The following is a 12,074-nucleotide window of genomic DNA, read 5'->3' as shown; positions in this document are numbered from 1 at the left end:
AAGACTTCCATCTCCGGGAATTAGATACGAACCTAAATGCACTGTAGAAGCCTTGTGGTTTTACGAAAGAGAGAAATTCAAGTGTGCAAAAATCATGATATTCGCATCTAAGAACCTAAAACCACATCCACCATGCCAAATTACAAACACAAATTAAAGGGAAATCACACCATAGAGAAGAGAGAAAGAAGATGGAGCTAGACACCCCAAGAAGCCTTAACAACCTTCGCAAAAATTAACCAAAGACAGGCTTTAAACACCCATTCCAGTATAATGAAAAAGCACTGGTTCATAGTCAATGCAAAACAAGTGAATCAGAGCTTCTTATGATTCAAACATGAGTGGAATTTTCAGATTAGCTCTCATAGAAAAGATGAAGCTAAAGAGAACGATGTTAGTGTCGATCAAAATATGTATCAACGAATTTAGATGGGTAATTTTCACTAAGAGGCTTTTTTAATACTTTGACCTCAACTATAGCAAGGAGCCAAGGACCATTGCACCAACATCCATTCCTAATTTGAAGTATTATAGAATAGGGCTAATCTGTATTTATATACCCCGGATGACTATGCATTACTTAATTATTATAGGCGCATGAAAAGTGAAAGGGTGATCACCCACACGACACAATGGGTGGGAATCCCATCTCTTAGACCAGAATTAGGGGGGGAATTTTGAATTCATCCATAGTTTGAATGCAAAAAGTATTTGCTAAGATATTCATAGTGATAAATATACCATGTCAAAGTCTAAGAGAAACAAATTGAAAATTACATATAAATCTCCAACTCTAAGTTATTTGGGCCATCCCCCCCCCCCCTTCTCTTTAATGAAAAGAAAAAAGAGATGAATAGATGAAAGATTAATAACAAAGGAGACCAAAAAAATAAGAAACAAATATAGAGCTTCATAACAAAATGAAGGGTCCCTTCCAACAATTGAATTAAAACTATAAGAGGAAATGACTAACTAATGAAATGTATCACATCATCAATATGTAAGTAACCTGGCCCTAGTTCCTTAGAGATTATAATTATGACTTCAATTTATTTGTGTTCTCTTTGGATTTCTCATAGTCATTGATCCTCAAAGCTTTCTTCTCTTGCTTCTTAAAACGAATTCCACAAGCATTACAAAGGGTCTGCAAAGTTACAACAAAGAGAATATCATTATAAGTCATAGGAACTAAAGCTCTCTTGGCATTTTTTACATTTATAGATTTGCAGCCTACCTATATATGGATAATTAATTATAATAATACAGCATGGACTTTTTTCTTTTCAGTAGAAATACAGTATGGAGTTCGAACGACAATCATTTAGTTACCGATAAACATTATAGATTATATGATGAAAAACAAATTTAGTGTATCTAGTACAAAATCTAATTGCGCCACACCAAAGAGCCTTTAATCTTTCTGCTGATGAAAGAAGCCCAAGAACTAAAATATCCAAGGGAAACTGACTTAATGCCAAAATGACCAGTGTCCCCGATGGCCAGCGGAGAATTCGGTATAGCAGCTCACGTCCGTTTAAGCTGCTCGTTTCCACTGGACTAGACAAGAACCAGAGATTGATTGATAAATGACGCTTGATTATTAGGGTGGGTGAAGGTTTAGGCTACTTCACCTCTGCCAACCCCTAAGAATTTGGCGCATTGTGAAACATTTGGATTGGAAAAAAATTTGACCAAAGATGGCGAACCAGTCACCAAATTATCATTAAAATAAATAAATAAAAATTGGGGGGTGGGGGTGGGGGAGAACAAATATAAAGCAATTAATTTACCTTGCGACCACTTGGGCCTTTACGCCAGAGTGGTGTACTAGACTTCCTGCAGAATGCACATCTCTTTATATTCTCAGAACTTTCAGCGAAGTGCACTTCAGTAGAATTGGGTTTCTGTAATATTTTCTGGAACGCCGAAGGTGTTACACTCAAGAAATCAATGAACCCATTTATGGTGGTGGTGTTCCCATCGCCGTTGCAGTTGCCGGCGACATCTGCTGACCTCAGAAGGCTCTCGGATCTATGGAGATTCCAAGGATGGATTGCACTTCCAACAGTCATGAAGCCATGGTTATTGCAATCGACCTGTTTGAGCATAGAGAAAGTATTGAGCCACGTAGACCAGGATCTCCTTATGCCCTAAACACTAAATTTGAGTAGAAGTTAAACCCATCTCTGTAAAAAGTTAATGAATCATAACAAAATCCATGAATGACAAACAAGTATATAAATCCTCAAGCAGAAAACTCCTATTGTCTAACAGATATAACCTGTCTTTCTATATGCAATTATGCATGACGACCATAGCTATCTTTCAGAGATCTATGGGTCTATGATTACTTCTTTCGTACACATTCAAGATGTGAAACCCTAGGAGTTGGGTTTATACAGAATGCAAAGCAACGTTATCATTGATGATGCAGATACATACGTTATCAGTGGATTATTAATTAATAGCTATTTGTTTTGTAATGGCAGCTTTAATCGTACTGCAGCATATCTCAGATTGCATGATTGAGACCACCGATCGGGAAAAACAAGAAAAAACGGAAGGGATGAGGAACCAGTAGAGTTTGGAAGAGATCTGAGCGAAACAATTAAAAAAAAAAAAATTTACGTTGTTATTTGGAATCTTTTATTTACGTTCCAGTTCATTACTTTCGTTGACTGCCAGTAGGAGATTTGTGGATGAATCAAATTTTGGGTTGATCAGAAATTTTTGCTTTTGATTTGGATGGATCAATCACCATCCACCCATGCATGCTTTCCAAAATCAGGTTGCATGCATTTTTTTCCCCCTTTAAATCGAGTTTAAAGAATGGAAAAATGGGAGGATTCAGAGAGTGCATATCCTCTCCAAGCAGTTGTTCTTTCTCCCATCACCCCACCCTCACACATAGGGATCCAGATCCTCTCTGACCTGGTGGGCCGTCGCTCTACCCTCACAAAGGACTTGACACAAGTCTGCCCATGGAAAGGTGGGGGGTGGGGGATGGGAAGACAGGCAGTTGGGTGGAGAGGATTTGCTCACATACCACAGGCAACTGTAAGAGTGAGATGATGGGTGAACAACCTAGTTGGGTGGAGAGGATTTGGCCTCAAAGGCTATCTTTAATCCAGAGATTTCAAATCTGTGGATTCATGAATAAGAGATTTATACATGTTAGGTTGTAAAACATCCCTAGATTCATGAAACTTAAAGATTTCACTTTTTTGCCTAAAAACATGAATTAAGTCATTCTTGGATATTGGGTGAAATTCATAGATTTCACTATAAGTATAAAATTGATGAAAATTTGCGGATTCAGGCGGAGTAACCTAACGGAACTCTATGAACTTCAATAGATTTGAGGCTAACCAAATAGTTAATTTTTTGAAGCATCAATATGTAGATTTGAAATCACATTTCATTTCAAATCATTGGATTCATATAACCAAATAGGACCTAAAGCATTTGACAAGTGTGCCAACAGCTCTGAACGTGATGTAACATATTGATTCAATCCCTTTAATTCTATATACTAGGCTGGTCGAATCTAGTATCAGTGTATCACACACCATATTGGGCGGGATTAAGCACATAACACCTTTGATTTTTGCTACTGAAACTGTGAAACACATTATTACCTGTGGAGGATAAGGATGGGAGTTGATGGAGGAATGGCGAGTGCTTCCACTGGGAAGACCAAGCCTAAGAGAACAATCTACATCACCATTATCACCATTATCACCACTTGTGATTCCGTGCCTACTGAGGAGATCCAGTTCTTTCAACTCCTCCTTCCTTGGCCACCATAGATTCCACTTTCTGATCAGACTTTCTTCTGTGTTGAAGTCCATCCTTGTGTCTCTTGGCTTCCTTCAAGCATGGAGTAGTGGTTTGATTTATTTTGGTGAAGACACTGCTGCTACCTCAAATCTTTGACCATGCAAAAACCGAAAAAGTGAGGTGGGGATGAGGAATTCACAGCACTACTAAAAAAATCGTACTTGCTCTCTCATTCCTCCACCTAAGTTGGAAAACAACATTGATTGCAAATGAATATTTTGGATTAATGGAAAACAGAATGGTCTATTGGAAGATACAAGGGACAGCTGGTCGCAAAGGAGGGTTCAACCAATAGAAGGGTTTAAACAACAATGAAATATTCAGCTATGTGGTCAAACCAACTACCATCATCTGATTGGTTCTCTTTAATTGCAATCTCTAAGTCTTGGCTGATTAGGTAGCTTGATGCCAGAAGGCATCTTTGCATGAGAGTCCAAGAAATAGTTTTTGTGAAACAGCCTCTAGGGTTTGTCGGCTCCCAATGTCTGAATCATGTGCCTGGTTTGATCAGCACAAGCCTTTCTATTAGAATATGGTTTTCAGAGTTCCAAACTAACAAGTCTCAATTTATCTATATAGAGGCAATTGAGACAATTTACATCCTCTTCTATGTGGATGGCATTATTCTTACTAGTAGAGTAGTAGTAGAAATAAGCTCTTGTTGATTTTCTTCACCATGTTGGGTCCACTTTTGACATCAAAGAGATGGGATATGTTCACTGTGTTTTTTGTGAATGTTTTGTCACTAGATATGGTCTGCATCTCTGTCAGACTCGATACCTTGTAGATGTTTTAGCAAATGCAAATATGATTGATTGCAAGCTGGTTCAAACACCTATCTCCACCTCAACCCAATTGAGCAAATTTGGGAGTGACCCAATGACTGATCCAACTCAATACAAAAGCATTGTGGGTGTTCTACTGTATGCTACTCTCACTCGACTAGACATCCAGTATGTTGTAAACAAGGGTGTGTCAGTTTTTGCATACCCCAAAATTAGATCGTTTATTTACTGCTAAATATATCCTATCCTATATTAAGGGTGACTTTCCAAGTGATTAACTTTTCCATAAAGACATTGATCTAACCTTAGAAGATGCATTCTCAGATGTTGATGATCAGGTGGGATGCCTAGATGATAGAAGATCCACTGGAGGATATGCGGTTTCTTTAGGTAGAAATTAATTTTGTCTCCTGGAGCTCACGCAAGCAGGACACTATTGCCAGATCTAGTATTGAATCTGAATATATGCAGGGTCTTGGCTAATGCAACCACAAAACTAACATGGCTACAAGTCCTGATGCAAGTAACTTCACATTTTTCTTCCTAGCGCACCAGTATATATTGTGGCCAAACGTCAGCTCAAGGCTTGTTTTCTGTCAACAAAGGATCTACTGGCAAACATATTTAGAAAGCCTCTTCCACATCAACGTATCCAATATTTGTTACCAAACAATTTCAACATTTTGTCAGTTCCTTTGAGCTTACCGGGGAGTGTTAGTGAACCAACAGAAAGTCCTACATGGACTCAACAATGGCAAGTCCACACAAAGTTGGAATGTACGTACCTGGAAACTACGAATTCGATGTGAGAAGTTGTACAAAAACTAAATATCCTGTGTGTAATGCAAAGCTGACAAAGGACTTCTAAGCCTAATCTACAACCGTGTGTGAGCTGTGTAAACCCTTGAGCTCAATTCAAAATTCAAAAACCAATAGTTGTAGCAATCCCAAACTCTCTCAGATATCTATAAGAGAATGTGCACAGCAGTTCCATCATCAATAAGAAACACTACAGCAGCTAATTCTATACTGTAGACATAGGTTGAACACCTCAACCGAATCACGTGACCTCTTGTCTCTTCTCCCTTTGTTCTTATTATGTTTTACACAAAATACAGCAACCTTTTAACGTGTTCTATCACTGACAGATTTTGTTGTTTTAGTTCAGTAGCAATTATACCTTACCGTCTTGGGGGATATTTGCTTGTTACCGTTTCAGTTCTAAGACTACCAACTGTAGTGATGCATAGACAAAGGGAGAAGAAAGAAAAAAAGGTAGACAAGGAAAGCGGTTCCAGTTGGAGAGAATGGGTTTAACTTCCAGTCAATTGTATGTATCTATTTACTGTAATAATCAAATATATGTAGTAACTAGAAAACTATTCTTGCTACTTGGTGTACCTGCTCATATGACCAACCCATTAATATTAGACCAATTGCAATGCCAGGCCTAGAACCAGTTCCAAATATGGATTTCAGTCTCATAGATATTATTGGGTTAGTTTTGTTTGTAAGCTCTTAATTTGGGTAGGATATGTCAAGAGTATTTCTAGTAAGTTTTAAGTTATCCTAGCATCATTGTTTTCTTATTGAATGTCATTTTTCTTTTATTTCTCATTTATTATTTGTATGCTTGTTATCAAAATATAGCATATGGAATAGAAAAGAACTGAATTGTAGGTTCTGTGCGTGTACAACGCCCACTTCCCCTGGCGCAGCCACCATCTCCTTTCTTCTTCACTTTTTCTTTCCCCCATTAAATGACATCAAAATCCAATTCTAGGTAAAACTTTCCCCAGGATTCTTCACCACACCCAGAATCTCTTCCTCTTATATTATCCTTCTGTTACATCTCAACCAGTAGATGGAAAAAAAAAAGACAAAGAAGAAAGAAACTGTGTGTGACCATCCTATCCTGTGACCCCACTTCTCCCTCCTTCCTTGCTGTAACAGCAGAAGAAGAAAATAAAGGCCTTCCCTAACCCACTGCACCATACTAACCCAATGACTTCCTTCTTGGTAGAATCTCCGTTGCTTTTATTTTTTACTCTTTGAAATCTTCCCCACATTTTGGTTCTGCCGATTGGGAAAAAAAAATAGAAAAATGAAAACCCAGATAAGAGCGAGGGGGAAAAAAAGAGAAGCATGTCTGGTTGCTCCTGGATTCTAGCCTCTAGTCCCCCTTGGTTTAGTGATGTGTCTTTCGCATAGTTGTCAAAGCGGCAGCCTAGGCTGCAAAGTGGCTTTTTCATCCACTTTGTTTTGAACCGCTTAATTGATGCCCATTCTGCAATGGAACTCCAAGGCCCAAAGTGACCCCAGTGCCTGTCGGCAACAAAATGTGAAGTATAAACCATACTCAACATCAAGAATAAATGAATCAGTAAATACCTAGGCAAACGCTTTGACAACCATGGTTTGATGATATGAATTTTATGTTTGCGTTCTTTTTTTGAATAATTTTTCATATATGATTCTTAAATTATTATTTTTTTTTTGGGGGGGGTGAATGTGACTATTGAATATTTGTTTAGCTTATTATAGAAAATAGTTGTATTGAAAAGTAGTTATATTGAAACCTTTTGACCCAACTGCTTTTGTCGCCTTATTGTCAAGGCAGAGCCCCAATCGCTTTGGTCGCCTTGCTACTTTGACAACTATGATTTTGGGTCCTCACCTCTCAGTATTCCTCCCTGGTTCGTTGAATCCTCAATGTCCAACTGATAACATCTGTTAAACAACCCCATTTTCCAAAATTGCCCCCTTCTCAAGTTTTTCTTTTCTTAGTTTCCTATTTACCCTTCCAGTCCCATCCATAAGTTATCCTAGCATATTTTCTCTGTCTTTTTAGTTTGCAACCCTATATATTACAATTTTCCATTGTTATTCATAGACCCAGTACATAGTTGTGGGGGGAGGGGGGGAAATGAAAGAAGGTTAAAAACCAAAAGAGAATTCCAAGCTGGTGGCTGTAAATGCCAATTGACTGATGCTGGTTTTTTTTTTTTTCAGGGCCTTTTTTGGTTACTTGAGTCTAGAGATTTCAAATTTATGGAGTCATGGTTCATAAAATTAGCTATTTGGTTAGCCTTAATCTTTGGAATGAAATCTATAGATTCATCTTGAAAAAACATCTATGAAGTCATGGTTCAAATGTTTAGTGCTTTTATAGTAAAATTTCACCTCATACCCATAAATCTACAGATTCACATTTTTAGTGTAAAAATGTGAATCCCTAGATTTCATGAATCCAAGGATTCACACAACCAAACAGGTATAAATCTCCCATTTGTGAATCCAGAGTTTTGAAATCTCTGGCATGTAAACAAATAGGCCCTAGCAAAAATTTTGCTTGAGTGTTTTATTTTATTTTATTAAAATTTTTAGGAATCCTAGTAACATTGTTTTATTTTTACTGAAGTCATATTTCTTTTTTATTTAAATGATTGTGATCAACGTATTGGGAATATAAAATAACGAACCAAAGCTTGTATGTGGGTGCACTCTCTTCTCCCCCTTCCCCTTTTATGAGATTTCTTCTCTCTTCCGCTTGCTATTTAATTTGTTCTCAGATTTCCCCTCCTTTCCTCCTTTCATCACTTCCTTACTTCACTTTTTCTCTCCTTGCTTAATTTCCTTGGTACAACTCTTTAACTCTTAACACTCTTCTTCAACCTGGAGCATAAATATTACTCATCCCTATTTTGGAACATTCCTGTAGAAAAACTTCTGTAGACAAGAATTTGGTAAACAAATTACAAGTGGTAAAGCATTGCTTGCAATGAAGTGGAGATCAACTTTCTTATACTTATTTTTCAGCATTGGACCTTGGCACTGTAGTTCACCTTTTCCCTCCAAGTGTGAGGTACCACTATTCATTGGTAACTAGTGGTGACCCCTGTCGTGTCTGTTTCCTGATCTCCCCATCCCGGCTGTGCTGTTGCTGGCGTTTCTGGTTTGCTGCTCCCCGGGCTGTGCCCTCTCTTTGCCGTTTATGCCACGAAGGAAGGCATGGTATATCTTGTTAATTTGTATTAATTCAAAAATTTTTGTCTATGAACACCGTAAGGGAATTGTAATATGTTATGTAAGTGGTAAGTGGGAATAAGCATTTATGAGAGTGAGGATTGTATGATTAGTGGTTAATTAGTTCCCTAACCACGTGCATGCATGGGTATTTAAGGATCATAAGAGTGTGAATGAAGGTAGCATCGGGTTGTAGTTTATCCTAGAACAATCTCTTATAATTACTGTAGAGTTTTGAGGCTTTTCTCTAAATGGAACCAACCTCCATGACTTTTGATTGTGTTTGGTCATAAATCAAACTCTTAGAATTGTCATAGAGTAGTAGCTTTCACACAATATAACCAACCTCTTGTCTTAGTTTCTCTCTTCATTCCTGGCTGTTTATTCTTTATCGTTACTTTTTGGTGGTAGAGAAAAATGCCAAATTGAACTCCTTCACACACTTTGGAGAATACCCAGCCCCAGAGTGCGGGCGCGGGGCCGGCTCCGCCCCCCACCCCCCCCCCCCCCCTCTCTGAACTTAATCTGGGAGTTCTCGTATAGGTAGTGCACTAAGGAAGTGTCACACAGCCATGACATTCAAGCCTATTCTGATGCACTAACTATTTTCGTAGCTATGTCTAAATTGGAGAGTTTTTGGAAGAATTATGGACCTTCTTTGCATGATTTGTTTATTTTGGCATGAAATATTTTGTGGATTTGTTTGAGAACCAATACAGAAGTGCACAAGGATTATAACAGGTGAAACAGTTTACTGAAATGCTATACAGAAAAAATATCCATTTTATAAAATTACTGACTTCAGATGATCATTGATACTCATTGGCACCCATGGAGGACTCCATCCCCATCATTTAGCCAGATTCTCTCCCTCCCTCGGTCATGTTGAAATCTTTTTATTGGTCATGAGCAACCAAAAAAGTCATTTAATGATAAAAGGGTAAAAAGGAAAAAAAAAATTAATTGACAATGCTGGCAATATTTTTCCTTTGAAGTATTTGGTTGTGAAATAAACACAACCTCATTATGCATGTTTTAGAAACAAAATTCTCTTGTTCGCTACTATCAAAGGTGACTTTATTTGTGTGCAACCCTAAATTTCTAGTTTTATGGTTTCTGACATGGAAACAAAACCTTTTCTACATGAGCTTTTTAGGTTCTGACATGGATTTTTTTTGGGGGGTAGTGGAAGATTTTTGAAGGAACTTCGAATTCCAAGGAGTGATGTGACTGACAAGGCTGTGATCAGGTTGGCTGAGTCTCTTACAATGCTGACAGTTTTAGACATCAGCTACTGTTTGAAGGTCACCTGCCAAGGGCTTGAAGCTTTGGGGAAGCATTGCAAGTCTTTGGTTCAGTTGAAGAGAAATATGCCACCACCATAATGGATGGAAACAGTAGGACTGTTGCCCAAGACAGACAATAGTGAAGCCATGGTCATAGCTGATACAATGCAAGGACTTTGCCTACTAGGGCTTGGATATGGCCGTCTTGGTGATCCTGGTCTTGATGCTATCCTTACCAACTGCAGAGCCCTCACTCACCTTGACATTCATGGCTGCTGGGGCGTTAACTTTGAGGGAGATCTTGTGGAAAAGTGTTACCAAATTGATGTCTTGAAAAGTCCCTGGGATAATGACTATTATGATGCACATTCCTCAGACGATGATAACGGTGATGGAGCAGTTTGCAGCAAATAGTCATCTTTCTCAGACTTGTAGGGGATTAGCTTGGCTGTTTAATTATTGTTTTTTCCTAGACCAGGATGTTTAACTTAGTGTACATCAGTCTGTCCCAAACGAACTTTCTATTTTTTTTCCCCTGTAAATATCTTCATGTTTTTTTGGTGGTGTATATCATATGGGAAATAGAACTGTCTCCCAAAAGTCTCTTTTCCCTTGTGGAAAGAAACCTCATGTTGGAGGAGAAAGAGACAATGGAGGAAGTTGACATAAGCTGTGCTCCTGGACCTTTATCATATTTATGCTTGGCATGTTAAAAGGAAATTTATCTGTTCATTGATAGAATTGAATTTACTTGTGGGAATATTGGGCTAGATAATTGTGAATATTCTGTTGCAAACACATAATTCTTTCCCCCCTTGTCATCACTTACAGTTTCCAAAATGAAATACTCAATTCTTCTCCTAAAATGTGTACTTCTGTGCGTGTCATTACAAATCATTTCAATGATGGAGATCTGGTGTAAAGCATTATTTGTGGATAGGCCGAGTGTTAACCTACATGCTGGAAGCCTCCTGAGAAAGTTGTTTATATTATATTTTGCGCTGTAGGTTTCAGTATCCTTTGTTAGAACCAAAACCAGAGGCACAACGAATATATCAAATATATTTTATGTCAAAATCACTTACCCGAATGTAGTAGAATGAGCGAAAGGAAAACCAGCACGAACTTTCACAGGGTGAGTTGAGGTGTACCAACCGTACTTTTCCTTAAGGTTTTTGAACGCCCCCCTTTATGCTGTTGGATTTGACCTTGACGTTCTTACCTCCAAGATACAACAACTCCTAGATCCGAAGGTAATACACAGCACAAAATGAAGAAAACAAAAAATGGAATTTTCTAACACTAGATTTTCGAATTTCTGTTTTTCACCAAAAACGGAATAGATTCTTTGTTCAGAGCTTAACATCTATTTACTGACTCGTATGGACACCTTCAGAGAGCTGCATATGTACGTAAGATCACCTGCAGAGAGTTGTGACTGTATGATCAGTCACCTCCCTACTGCAAAACCCAAAAACAGGTTTTTTAGATCCAAGTCCCAAGTCCCATCATAGACACTTAATATTATTTAGATACAACAGGGTCTACTGACTCGGTCAATCTCATTGCATGCACGTGATCCACACGTAGCTCTCTACCAGCATACACCCCACTTAGGAGCTATATATGTATATATAATCATATAATCATTAGCTCCATCCGATGTAGGATTAAACACATATGGTAATCTAAATCACCTGATATACATCCAGAAGAGTCCTATAGAGTAAGAATATACAAGAGTCCTAAAACAAAACTATGGACATAGAGTTTTAATGATTTTGAAACTTATCTATATAGTATATTATATTATATTATTATTTTCTTTTAAAAACAAAATCCAACAGAAAATTGGGACTTCAACTCCAACTGGTCATCTTTGATTGGTCCAAATGGGAAAAAAAGTTAATACTGAAGCCTAGTCATCTAAGGCATTTGTATCTTCTTGTTGGAGGTAATTGTATTACAAATTCTAAAAAACACAATAATGGAATTACAATACAATTGAAAGATGAATTCTGAGAGCTTTATGTTGCAATCGAACGAACCACCGACGAACGAGGTTGAATCACATTTAGAGTGCTGTCTTTAAAATAATTGATGCACCTTACTACTAAGGGTTTGTCGCACCACCACC

At 37.9% G+C, this 12,074-nt stretch overlaps 1 pseudogene; it reads left to right on the top strand.

The window, feature by feature from the left end:
* The first annotated feature begins 4,545 nt into the window (after positions 1-4,545).
* Positions 4,546-10,351, top strand: LOC149001432 (F-box protein FBW2-like; annotated as a pseudogene).
* Positions 10,352-12,074: the final 1,723 nt, after the last annotated feature.

Source organism: Hakea prostrata, chromosome 10, assembly GCF_041222555.1.
Source record: "Hakea prostrata isolate BN-2017 chromosome 10, UWA_Hpros_2, whole genome shotgun sequence".
Lineage (NCBI taxonomy): Eukaryota > Viridiplantae > Streptophyta > Magnoliopsida > Proteales > Proteaceae > Hakea > Hakea prostrata.
This window is presented reverse-complemented; position numbering and strand designations above follow the sequence as displayed.